Genomic DNA, 14,123 nt, shown 5'->3' with positions numbered 1-14,123 from the left:
CAAGTATTGTTTTGGTAGGATTTGCCATGACTTACCATGTTGTCCCAGAAAAATTATTGCCTATGTTGGATAGTACATTTTCTGGTCTTTCTAATATCTGTTCACATATTGGCAAAACTTTCTAAAATATTTTCCTTTCATTTTAGTTTGCAAAAGATAGAGAATAATTTTCTTTAGAATGATTCAGGCATCGCTCCACCTGGATCTAACAGGGTACCTTTGGGCTAGACTTCTATCTCAATTCGACTCCAGGGTTAAGATTTTATGAATTATGTTATTTCACATTAGCTTGAGAATTATGAGACAATTCTAAACCTGCTTCAAGAAATTATCCAAATGCATGATAAATCATCTTTTTTATTATCCTCACAGTTGCTGCTGAACTGTTTAGATAGGAAAGAAGTATCATACCCTTTTATTAGCTTGGACAAAAGTGGAAAAGCAATAAAATGCCCAGAAAAGTGCCACACAGGGGCAATAAAGTTGTGATAAAAATGACTTGGAGTTTCTTATTCATATCTGCTGTTTGGCATCCAGTGCTTAGCAAACAGGCGAGAGCCTTATATTAGAGACAATAAATTATTCAAAACCAGTGGGTTGTAAAACTTAAGCACCGAAGTCCTAAGTATTCTTTCTTCCCTCTCCTTCTCTTTCCTTCTTTCTTTCTCTACTCGGAACCTAGGGCTTAAATTATGTAAAATGGAATCTGAAAAGAAAAAGCAAATAAAATATGAAGCAACTTACTTCCACCAGAGGAACAAAAGCAACAAAACTGCTGCCATTAAAATTTAGAGTATTCAAAAATCTCAGAAATCCAATCCAACTGAAATTCTCTAGGAACCAAACCACACACATGCTCTTGGCAATTTTAGATATTTTGCTGTTTACATATCTACTGCAGTCACAGTAAAATTACTTTCTCTTGAGTTTCTAATATTTAATTCTACTGTTGTAAAGAATCTAAAATATAAAACTTGTTGATACCAGGTCTAAAACACAAATTATATGGAAATTAACTGTGACCCAAATTGTAAACCAAAGGAACAAAATGTAAATATCGCACTCAGCTGCACATCCTACAAATAACTCTTGGGTTGTACCTGGACATAATTGTTCCACCCCCGTTTCAACCCCTTGGCATTTTTCTCTTGGGAGGCACCTTTTTTTTTTTATTTATTTTTTTGAGATGGAGTCTCACTCTGTCACCCAGGCTGGAGTGCAGTGGTGCGATCTTGGCTCACTGCAAGCTCTGCCTCCCGAGTTCATACCATTCTCCTGCCTTAGTCTCCCGAGTAGCCAGGACTACAGGCGCCCGCCACCGCGCCCAGCTAATTTTTTGTATTTTTAGTAGAGACGGGGTTTCATCGTGTTAGCCAGGATGGTCTTGATCTCCTGACCTCGTGATACACCCATCTCGGCCTCCCAGAGTTCTGGGATTACAGGTGTGAGCCACTGTACCCGGCCTGGAAGGCTCCTTTTAGGGACTCTGATGTAAGTGCACTGATGGTTTTACCATTCGGGAAATGATTGATTCTAGACAATTATTTTTGGAGAAGTCCACCTGCGGTGGAAATTATCTTTCTAAAATAATTTCTCAAATTATTACTATTGTTTTGCAAGTTTTAATAATATCTAGTTGCCCACGTGGTATTATCTTAATATGTTATGTGTTATAAAAGTGTCATTTCACACACCAATGATTCTTTTAACTCCCACCACTAGCCCCGCAATCAACCCTAAGTTTAAGCACATGAGTTTTGCATACTTCACAGTTTTGCTCATTTTATTTCTCCTCTAAAGCTTTTTAAGATAACATTAAGTGACCTCTTTTCTTTGAAGACTTCCATGACTTCAGACCCCAGGGAAAAATGAATCTCTGTCCCATGGTTTCCCATAGCACCAACATTAGGGAAGGTGGCACTAGTGGCCATAGCCGTATTATATGCACCAAGCACAGTATCTGGGCTAGTGGTACCATACGGTTTGGTTCTGTGTCCCCACCCAAATCTCATCTTTTAGCTCCCATAGCTCCCACGTGTTGTAGGAGGGACTCAGTGGGAGATGACTGAATCATGGGGGCGGATCTTTCCCCTGTTGTTCTTGTGACAGTGAAGGGGTCTCATGAGATCTGATGGTTTTAAAAACGAGAATTTCTCTGCACAAACCCTCTCTTTGCCTGCTGCCATCCACGTAAGATGTGAATTTCTCCTCTTTGCCTTCTGCCATGATTGTGAGGCCTCCCCAGCCATGTGGAACAGTAAGTCCAATAAATCTCTTTCTTTTGTAAATTGCCCAGTCTCGGGTGTGTCTTTATCAGCAGCATGAAAACAGACTAATACACAGTATCAGCCTTGTGATAGCATTAACCCTCAGGCCCACACTGTGTGAAGCAGATATTGTTTCTGCCACCAAACAGTGAAAGAAATGGACACTCAGAAAAGCAATGTGCATTCTAAAAGTTAAAAGCTGTATTAAGAGGAGCAGCTATGATTCACCATCACTTTTGACATATTCTGCACCCTGTGCAGTTTTTTTATGCAGTTTCATCTGATTATATTTTATTAAGATCATTTTTTCCAGTTGCCTTAGTAGGCCCATTGAATGTTTGTGAGTGCAAAGAGATTCATATATTTATATTTGAAATATTTAAAGTTCTAAATTATCTCCCATGCCCAGACAAGGTTCAGCCCGAGGCCCTGCAGCCAGCTCCACCAGTATCACCCTCATCCTGCTCAAGCTAAAGCTAAAAGTGCAACTTCTACCACCTCTCATCTCCCTCCAGCCCTGCGGCCTGTGAGCCTCAGGGGTACCGTTTATTGGCTGGGACAGAGTAGAACAAAGGTGTCCTGGGTCTAGGGTGAGAACTGCCTGAACCAGGATGTGGGACTGGGAGCCAGGTCTTTTTCCATCTTTCCAACTTCCCTTTTTAAACAGGTTTTCCAAGGCAATTCTAAATGCCTCCCAAACAACCCCCACCTGGTCTGAGAGGAGGGCAGAAACATGATGATCTTGGGAGATGGCCAGCTTAGATACCTGCATTGGGGAATTTGGGGTGGTTGGATGTAAAAGACATGGTCATCCTCTATCTGGCCACTCTTAACACCACCCCACTCATCTTCATTTCCCTCACTCAGCCCTCCCCATCCTACTGCCTGGGGAGGTGCACTTCTACGCTCCGGTGTTTTCTTTTGGTTCAACAGGTTGCTAAATGGTTCCATAACTGTCTCACAAAACCATCTTTTTAAGTCCTTATGTTTCCAAGCTTGTGAACTTTCTAAGACTTGGAACACAGGAAAGGAACCCCTGGTGACCAGGTCTGGAAGTGTCACTAAACTTAGCTAGATGCCGATTATAGGGACTGGGTTTTAGTCATCTTTTTACAGTCCCTGAAAAGTATTAGGGGCTGAATGATTGTTAAATTTTAATGAGATAAATTATGCTTTTTATTTTAATCGTCATTAATAGAGAAGTTTTATCCCCAGGGACACATACATAGCAAATTCATAATTTCATAGATATTTAATAGTCACTCAAAAATTCACGTGCTGCTCCTTCTGACTCATAGGGCTTGTACATTGCTGTTGTATTTTGGTCATGTTCTTCCTGTTTTTCCTTTTTGTTTTCTTTTGTATATTTTTGCCAACAGGAGAGTTAATTGGCATTGCTCAAATGACTTCTCTACATTACCAAAGATGTCCTGGTACTTATGCAATGTATATAGAGGTGTATAGGTTTGTTACACTTAAAAATACTACTCATTCTTAAACATACAATTCTACAGATTCTTCACAAAACCGCTTGCTATTGAGGAATTCATTCATTTAGTCATTTTACAAATACTGAGCACCTGTTCTATGCTAACCACTGAATGTACAGCAGTATAAAACACTGTTCTAATTGATCTTTATTCCCCAGTCAGCTTTGTTTTTTCCCATTTTGGGGGTTCCTTTTATCCTTTTAGTTGAGGTGATTTGCTGTCTTTGACTTGAGCTAGTAAATGCTCGTTTCATAATTACTTGAGGATATATATGTGTGTGTGTCAGTGGACATTTAAAGATTACTTAATGTGCAACTCAATGTGTCTTTGAAATGCCATTATTTAACTTCAAAAATGCAGAGAACCTGCTGAAGATCTCTGGTATCCACTTAATACTATCTGTTATGGTTTATTAAGGAGATATATCCTGAGGGGAGGCAGTGGAAATACTCAAAGGCACATAATGTGCTAAGACTGTAAAAGCAACAACAGTTTTACTGGTTTCCTCAGGAGAATATTACATTTTGGAGTTAGTTGCCCTTGGTTATGTACTTTTTTTCTTTATGTTTGTAATCTTCAACTTATGGAATATTATGTTTTTTTCTCAAAATGCTTTGCCTACTTGTAAGGAATTAGTTACAGATAATTCATATCTTCCAATCTAATTGTGTTTCTAACCTTTTTTTTTCTTGGATAGTGGCCTTTATATTTTAGATAATTGCCTAAAAAGTAAAATAATATATCTAAAAAGTATCAAAATGTTTGGTAGGTTATTTCTGAAAACTGATTATGCTTGAGAACTGGTGGAAAATTTGGGGGGTTCATTTGCCTTTTAAAAAAAAACTCTATATCCTTTAAAATTTCCGGGTAAATTTTTATATTGGCTATATTAATATGCTAGGGCTGTCAAAATGAGGCATCACAATCTGAGTTACTTATATAACGAAAATTTATCACCTCACAATGCTACAGGCTACCAGTCAAAAATCAAGCTGTTGGAGCCGGGTTGTTTCCTTCTGAGGGCTGTGAGGGAGGGAAGGATCTTTTCCAGACCCTTCTCCTTAGTTTGTAGATAGGTGTCTTCTCTGTCTTCTCATCTCCCCACTATGTGTGTCTGTCTCCAAATTGTCCCTTTTTATAAAGATACCAGTTTACATTGGATTAGAGGTCACTCTACCAACCTCATTTAAACTTGCTAACCTCTGTAAAGACCCTGTGTCCAAATGAGGTGACATTCTGAGTTACTAGGAGTTAGGACAATTCAACCCATAACATTGGCTTATTACAAAATTCTAATTTTTCACATCAACTGACTTTTTAAAAATGATGAATGTGTTCATGCTATTTTGAATATGTTTATAATTAATTCATGTTTTGTTTCGTACATAGTCTCAGTATGGAAACAGAAACAAAATTCCTGCTGACAGACTGATTTTTCTCAATGGTCTTGTATAGGAAGAAGGTTCTCTGAAATCAAAGCTATGTGACGTAAGAAGTTGAGTCAGGGAGACATTAAGTTGTCCTTTCCTTTGCTCAAGTAGTTTTACCTCATCGCCCCTTATCTCTTTCTGTAGTTATCATGTTTGTTTTCGTATAATGTCTTTCCTAGCTACATGAGTTACTAAAATTTATTAACTAAATCTCATAAAAATTTTCTTATCAGTGACAAAGTCAATGTGTGAAGATTTGACATCACATTCCGTTAAAAATCAATTGACAGGGTTACGCTTTGTCTTCTTAATCACAAACCAAGAAAAGTTCTTCAATTTATTAGAAGGCAGAGCCAGCAGTTTTAGATCTGGCAATTGGGATTTACCTCAAGTCATCTTACACTCCTTTTCAGGTTTTAACTATTTCCCAGAAGAACCTAATGGAAACAATTCATTTTATTGTTAATATTTTATGTATTATTTATATACTATATATTTATATATTTGATATGTTATATAAAATAACATGCTGCATATAATATATATTAATATGTTATTTTATACATAAGCTATTTTAACATATATATGTTATTTTAATATGTAACTTTTTTCTGGAAGGTTCATCCTCCATCAACATTTAACATTCAATTTGTGATTTAAAGGCATTATTTCGGTCTCTATATTTTGTCCATTTAGGAATCTTTTCTGCTTTCTTTTCTTAGTTTATTCTCTTATGTTTCAATATTTTTAACAAAAATAATAAATTTTATTTACAAATGTAAAGGATAATTACTGGTGAAAATTAATCCTACGAATAAAATAAGAAAGAAGACAGTTAAGATTTATTTTAAACCTACAATGCAAGGCAAATATTATAAACATTTGGGTCAACATAATTTCAGATATTAGCTACATATCCTGTAGCTACATATCTACCTGTATCTCTACCTATGTATCTACAAAAATTATAATGGTTATGAACCCTCTTTTATAGTAATAAGTAGGCTTTTTTCACTAACTATATGCCAAGAAAATGTTACATGCCAATAAATGTACACACACACACAACACATGTACATATAGTTATATATTTTTAAGAATCCATAATATGTATACATACATATATGTAAAGATATAGATGAACACAGAGACATATATTGCCTTTTTAATGACTGGATATTTTATTTTTATTATGTTAACTTTGAAATATGTAATAATTATGTTATAATGAATGTAATAGAGTTTAATAATAAATCATCTTTATGCCCAAAACACTCCTAAAAAATAAATTATTATTCATAATGCCCCAAATTGGGAAGCATCCAAAATTTTCTTCAACAGGTGACTAGATAAACAAACTGTGGTCACTCATATAATGGAATATTATTTTGTGATAAAAGCCAACGAGCTATCAAGTCACAAAAAGACATGGGGGAACTGTAAATGCATATTGCTTAGTAAGAAAAGCCAATCTGTCTACACACTGTATTATTTTAATTTTATGACATTCTAGAAGAGATGAAACTATGGAGAATATTTTAAAAATCAGAAGTTAATAAGGGGTTAGAAGGAAAAGGGAGGGACAAATAAATGGACTACAAATAATTTTTAGGGCAGTGCAATGCTTCTGCATAATATCATAATGATGGTGCATGTCATGGGACATTGTGAAAACTCACACAAGGCACAGAGTGAAACCTAATCTAAATTGTAAACTTTAGTTTACAATAATGCATCAATATTGGCTAATCAGTTGTACCAAATGTACCACATAAAGCAAGATACTAACAATAGGGAAAACTGGAATGGGAGGGTGCCGATAAGAGGCTTTAGTACTTTCTGCTCAATATTCTGTAAATCTAAAACTGTTCTGAAAAATAATCTGCTTTGAGACAAGTTCTCATTCTGTTGTCCTGAATACCTTTCGTTATCCCATCCTGTGCAATCAATACACGCCAGTACAGTTTTATGTCTATAAAATCTGATTTTGTGCTATACACAATTATATCCATTTTTAACGATTTCTAGTTTTAATATTAGTAACATGTAAAGTTATTAAATACTTATGTATGAGATATTGTTCTAGATAACTTTTAATTATTAATACATTTGATCCTCAAAACAACATTTCATGCAGGTAAAAAAAAGTTGCTTTATTATTACCAATTTTCACATAAGGAAATAGAAGTGCAGATGTCATAAGAAGTGTATTCGTCCAGTTTACACTTGTTAGTTGAGATACGAACCACAGCAGTTGCGCTCTAAGGTCTATGTACTTCCCCTCCATTCTCTGGTGCCTAATATGGTGTGGTAGCAGAATTGTAAAAATTGGTCTCCACCTAAAATTACAAAAATATCTGTACATAATTTTTCTCCTGTCCTCACATCTTCCATATTAAATTATTATTTGTAGTTTCTTAAATTTGTATATATTCTATTATCACCTTATTTTGTCTTAATCTTTTGCTCTATGGAGAAAACCTTCCTCTATCCCGTAATCTTTTTTTTATTGAGTTAATTCTGCTTTTTACTCAAGACTCTCCCTTTTCCATAGCAGACATTCCATAATTCTATAATGTCCCATTATATGCTTCAGTGGTGAAAACTGCACACCTGTGCCATAGCACACATAATGGTGGGGTTTAATTTTCTTTTTTCCTAACGAGCATATATTCTCCTAATGCATATTTTAACTCTAAAATGTAAACTCCTGAGGTCAGGATTATGCCTTACTTTTTGCGTCTAAAGGGTCCAACAAAATTTCTGGGATATAGTACTTGTTCAATAAATATGTGTTAACCATGAGTATGCCAGGATTTACATTTCTATTTAAATAATTCTGCCTCTTTTTGACAAATATTATGAGTTTTCTTGTTATTTGGTCATTTACTATCCCTGCCTCAATCAGATAATACCACCTGTTTATGTTAATTTTTCTTTGTAAAATAGTAACCACCAAACCATCAATATTCATTTGTTTTTTACTTTAAATAAATGTGGCATGAAATACTATATAAAAATAATTAACCTAAGAGGATTAAACAAACAAACAAAAATCAGACATAAACTTGTATTTAGTGGATGGTAAAAACTTACTGTTTTTAAAGAGGAAAAAAATAAATTCCATAGGCCCTACTTTAAAGAGAATGCTGGGTTTCCTGTTCTTCTCTGGACTTTAAGATATGTCTCTTTTATCTCATTCCAAAAGTATGCACTCTGAATTTCCTAAAGAATGATCTCTTCTTTAAGAAGGAAGATGAGAATCTTAATGAACACAACTAGGTTGGTCTATTAATTATGCTTGCCTTAGAATGCTAGGCCTTGAATTAATGAGTCAAGGGATCAGGTTGAACTGGGTTTAGTCAAACATGAAATCCTTAGGAAGCCAAATAAATTCTGAGCTGGTTTAAGAGTCAATAACCCAGAGAGATTTTAGACCCTGTTGTCTTATGTAACATCCTTGCGACAGATGGATTGTTTAGCACGTAGTAGCCCTAGTTATGAGTAGAACTGGTCTTAACTACATTCATTTAGCCTGGATAGAACCCAATCCTAGTACTCTATTGACTTTGACTGTAATGGAAGCCACACATTGGCAGAGAGAGCACAGCCAAGTCATGTACAAGAGGGACCATGAGCATCATTTGGGCCATTAAGAAAAAAATACTTAATTGTAAGAGTTTCTCATGCCCTAGTTCCAAGTGAGAGAACAGTGCCACCTCCTATGCTTTATTAATAGTCCACATTGGCTCATTGTAATACTATGTTACCATATAGTAGGATCCATTCTTATCAATTCAGTAAATTTATATTAAATACGTATTACTTTAAAAAGTTTTTCTTACTCTCTTTTCCCAAGTCTCAGCAGTGACCCCTAAATCAATGCAGAATATATTCCAGCAGCGCTTGTTCTCTGGACACTCAATCCAGATTTCACTAGGTCATGTCAGTATGCTGGTCTTATGGGAGGGAGAAAACCAAGGCATTAAATATCCCTGCCCATTAGATCTAGCAGTATTGAAGCTGCTTCCCTCAGGAAGTACAAGATGAAGGATTCCATGACACAGCTCAACTCTCACCTGCAAAAATTCTATGATCCAAAGTACTTTTTTTTTCTCCTGAAATAGTCCTAAAGTCTGGAACTCCACTGGCTTTCTCCATAAGCTTCACTTCTACGTCTCTGTCGGATCTCTTTCCTTTGTGTGTGTGTGTGTGTGTGTGTGTGTGTGTGTGTTTTCTTCTTGAGATGAAGTCTCGCTCTGTTGCCCAGTCTGGACTGCAGTGGCGTGATCTCGGCTCGCTTCAACTTCCTCCTCCCAGGTTCAAGTGATTATCCTGTCTCACCCTCCTGAGAAGCTGGGATTACAGGCATGTGCCACCATCCGTGCCTAATTTTTTTGTATTTTTAGTAGAGACGGGGTTTCATCATGTTGGCCAGGCTGTTCTCAAACTCCTGACTTCAAGTGACCCACCTGCCTCGGCCTCCCAAAATGTTGGGATTACAGGCGTGAGCCATACCGCCCGCCCCAGATCTCTTTCAAGAGCACTTCCTTCCCTTGCTAGTGGGTCCAGATCTTTGACTCTTGGTTTCCCTCTGCAACTCATCCATCCAGACAGTTCCTTGGCACCACTGTCAAAACAATGTGGTCATGCACATTTCTGGATCTTCAGGGCAGAATAATCCTGAAGTTTTTGTAACCCTTCCAAGGAAGGAGTTCTGGAAAACATGACTATAATTTTGAGACTGGGATGAAATTAAGTTAGCTTTCCTGATAGAAATCCATACAAGTTTTTAATGACAGCTTTCTTTCCTGACCCTTTTCCCCCCAACATCAGACATTTGTAAGGACTTGTTATACCCAAGAGCTGTGCTAAGCACTCTATAGGAAAGGGTCTAATGAACTCCTTTGGAAACGCTATGTGACCAATTTGTTAGTATCTCTGTTTTAAAGATGAGGAAACTGGTGCTTATAAATAGAGGGTCTCTATTTTGTTTCACATTCTTATTCAGCCTTTAAACTTAACCCTCAAGAGGTTAAGACTTTAAAATAGAAAAAAGGGATGCTTCAAAATACCAAATTAGATGTTAAAAATTTAAAAAGACTATCATCATAAGAGAATGATGGATCATAGGGTATATTTTATGACACATTTGTTTTATTTCAGCTTCTGCCTCAGCAAATATATCTCGATTACAATGAACAAACTTGAAGGTGAATTAATAAAAGTTTACTTGATTAGTATGTAGGAGAAGGGATGGGTATAATTATTTGCCTCGATGATACAAATTTAGACAAAAAGAGAGGTAAGAGGTCTGAACTTATTGACTACTCTTCATGCTTCGTTCAACCAGTATTAATCCCAGTAACTACCATCTGTTCTTCCAGTCAATGCCTGTCGATTAGGAGAAGCCGCAGATTCAGCCCAGGAGTATTTTCATCTTAGATATGGTTGCGTGATGACTGGCAGAAAATACTATACAGTGAGGTAAAAAGATTATGATTCTCCTCTACTTACCAAGATGTCCCACAGTGACAAACCTAGTGATCAGGAAACCCAGACTCCCTTACCATCACCTCACTCCATTGTTCAATTTTGTTTGACCATTTCATAGTCTGACAAGCATCAAAACATGGACTCCCATACATCGGGAAAGCAGATGGATCTTCCTCCAGTGTTGTAAAGGCCACTGTGGTCAAAGTTTTTAATCAGAATTACTAAGATTGACCAAGACAGGAGGCTCACTTAAGACCAGGAGTTCGAGGCCAGCCTGGGCAACATAGCAAGACCCTGTCTCTACAGAAAAAATAAAAATTAATTACTAAGATCATACTTACTGGAAAACTGGTTCTCGATGGTCATTGAAAAGAAGTCCTTGTTATTTTAAATGCTTCTGTATCTTCTGTTGAATATAGTGAGGCTTACCTTCTCATTTCTTCTACATTAATATAACCTAAAATAGTCCCTGATCTTGATTTCGAGCCAGTTGAAATTCAGCATTCTATAGGCAGGAAATGTGGATTGATTGCCTGGCCTCATTTAATGTGGGAAACATATCGATTTGCTTAGATTTACTCATTTATTCTTAACATACACTATATTTTCTTAAAACTAAAAAAATTACTGAATACCAATTTTGATTCAATTGAGAAAATAACAGAGTAAATCATGCTGCAAATTTCCATGTTAATAAAAGACTGAAGGAGAAAATCAGCATTCTTCTCCCCCCTCAGATGACTTCATTCTTTCAGATCAGTTCTTTCAATCACCAACTATTTGTTATTAATGATAATGGGAAGGGAATGTATATAAAGTATACAATTCTACACAAAATTGTTGTTTTCTGTGAACATAAATTAATATTACATTGTTTATTTTTATTTGATTCTTCATATTTAGACCATCACACTAATGGTTTTCATGCAGAATCAACCAAACAGGCAATAGGCACTCTAGTCTAATAACTACATTTAGGTGTACTTTGGTCTGAATAATATGTTTATGAAATTCTTAAGAGATTTCTGTAGATTTTTTTTTTTTTTTAAGAAATCTTTACAAAATTATAGAAGCACACACAAAAAAGGGAAAGGTACTATTGTAAAAAGGTTGAGGGCAGCATTGTGCAATTCTACGATAAGGTTTTTTTTTTTTTTTTTTTTTTTTTTTTTTTTTTTTTTTTTTGAGACGGAGTCTTGTTCTGTTGCCCAAGCTGGGTGTTATCCCAGCTCACTGCAACCTCCACCTCCTGGGTTCAAGTGATTCTCCTGCCTCAGCCTCCCAAGTAGTTGGGATTACAGGCACGTGCCACCACGCCCTGCTAATTTTTCTATTTTTAGTAGAGATGGGATTTCACCATGTTGGCCAGACTGGTCTCGAACTCCTGACCTCAAGTGATCTGCCTGCCTCGGCCTCCCAAATTGTCAGGATTGTAGGTGTCAGCCACCACAACCAGCCAGGACATTTTTAAAGAGGGGATTATTAGCGGGTAAAAGACCTGGTGTTAAAGAGCAGTTCTCAGCCACAACATTTGAAAACAGAACAAAGAATATACACCATTAACAACTGCCTGCCCTCCCACCATAGCCCAGTTTCTCCCACTGTCTGCTGAGTTACTTGCGGGTTCCACGATAGTCTCTGCTTTAACCACCCATGCTTCTCCCTGCACTTCAGGCTGAAATTCTCTTAAGACAATAAGTAGAGGCAAACCTGGGGCTCATCTTCTAGGTTCCCCTCTGTGAGGAATCACTGGCTGGTGCCGCTTTGTGGCAGATGTTTGAAAATCATTTTCATATATTTTACCGAGTTATATGGTTGTTTCAGGCAAGAGGGTAAATTCAGTCTCTATTACCCCATCATAATTATAAATCAAAGTTGTGTTTATTTTATTAAAACTCTAATTTTAAAAACAGACAAAATTTAGACTTCTATTGATATTTTATATGCAGATCAAAACTGGCCATCTCCATTGCTCCTTACATCCTATGCTGTGTCAGGAGTTATCTTGAGATAAAAGCCTAAGTTTCTTAATGCAAGAGATTTGGCAATGACATCATTTCCCTTTCAATATATAAAGTTAACATAACTGGCCAGGCACAGTGACTCATGCTTGTAATCCCAGCACTGTGGGAATCCGAGGTGGGGGAATCACCTGAGGTCAGGAGTTCGAGACCAGCCAACATGGTGAAACTCTGTCTCTATTAAAAATACAAAATTAGCTGTGTGTGGTTGCAGTTGCCTGTAATCCCAGCTACTCAGGAGGCTGAGGCAGGAGAATCGCTTGAACCCAGGAGGCTGAGGTTGCAGTGAATCGAGATCATGCCATTGTACTCCAGTCTGGGCAACAACAGTGAAACTCTATCTCCAATAAATAAATAAATAAATAAATAAATAAATAAATAAATAACAGGTAATCTAACGTTTCTAAATAAGGAGATCTACAGTTTCTATTATCTAGAGTTAAGCACATTGAATGGTCAAGTGTTCAAAAAACATTTACCAAGACAAGTCACATGTTGAAGATAATTAAGGACAAGAGAATGATGAGTAAATTATTTAGCTGTCATGTGATAAAGACTGTGAATCCTTCATCAGTCACATTATCAGGCAATAGTGATGATCTAATAGAATATGAGATGTTGCAAAAAAATTTAATGATTGAGTATCCTGAAATATACATTTACATTTATTATTATGAAAAATGAATTGCATTATAAATGGGTTCCTTGAGATGTTAGAAACAGCACTTTGAAAAATCATGATTAGCATAACATTTTAACAAATACAACAGAAAGGCTGGTAAAACAGAACAGGAGACCAGAGAAAGCCCCATGTGTACAGGGTCATTTGATTTTTTGACACAGATTACACTGCAGTGCTGTTGAGATGGGAATGTCTTTTTAGTAAGTGGTGCAAGGTTAATTAGATATCTGCATAGGAAAGACCAAATCAAACCTCTGTGGTACAATACACAAAACTCAGTTCTAGCAATGTTGTAGATCTAACATTAAAGTGAATAATAAAGCTTTTGGAGGAAAAACATAAAAGAATACCCTCAAGACCTTGGTAGAAGGAAAGATTTCTTCAAAAGGGATAAACTTAAAGATAGTTGAGAGATAAAAGCCAACTACCAGCTTAAAAGAAGATATTTACTATCTATTTTTGAGAAAGGATTCATACAGAATATAGAATAATCTCCTATAAATGCAAAAGATGAAGTGTCAACCCAGTAGAAAAATGGACAAAAAACCCAAACAGCATTTTGTAAATTATGATATCCAAAAGCCAAAAAAACATGTAAAATGATGGTAAAATGTATTAGTCATCAGGGAAATGTGAATTAAAGCCACATACGTAACATATTGACTAAAATGAAACAGACAGGAAACACCACATTAGTAAGAACGAGGAGTACCTAAAAAAAAATAATTTCCCTGCTA

At 36.3% G+C, this 14,123-nt stretch overlaps 1 long non-coding RNA gene across 1 annotated transcript in view; it reads left to right on the top strand.

The window, feature by feature from the left end:
• Positions 1 to 14,123, top strand: part of LOC113224764 — a 240,390-nt gene that overhangs the window by 201,680 nt on the left and 24,587 nt on the right. The window contains exon 2 of the long non-coding RNA XR_003309363.1: positions 10,575 to 10,674. This is a non-coding gene — a long non-coding RNA (uncharacterized LOC113224764). The remainder of the gene's footprint in view (positions 1 to 10,574; positions 10,675 to 14,123) is intronic.

Source organism: Piliocolobus tephrosceles, chromosome 7, assembly GCF_002776525.5.
Source record: "Piliocolobus tephrosceles isolate RC106 chromosome 7, ASM277652v3, whole genome shotgun sequence".
Classification (NCBI taxonomy): Eukaryota; Metazoa; Chordata; class Mammalia; order Primates; family Cercopithecidae; genus Piliocolobus; species Piliocolobus tephrosceles.
The sequence above is the reverse complement of the archived record's forward strand: the minus strand, read 5'-3'. Positions and strand labels throughout refer to the sequence as shown.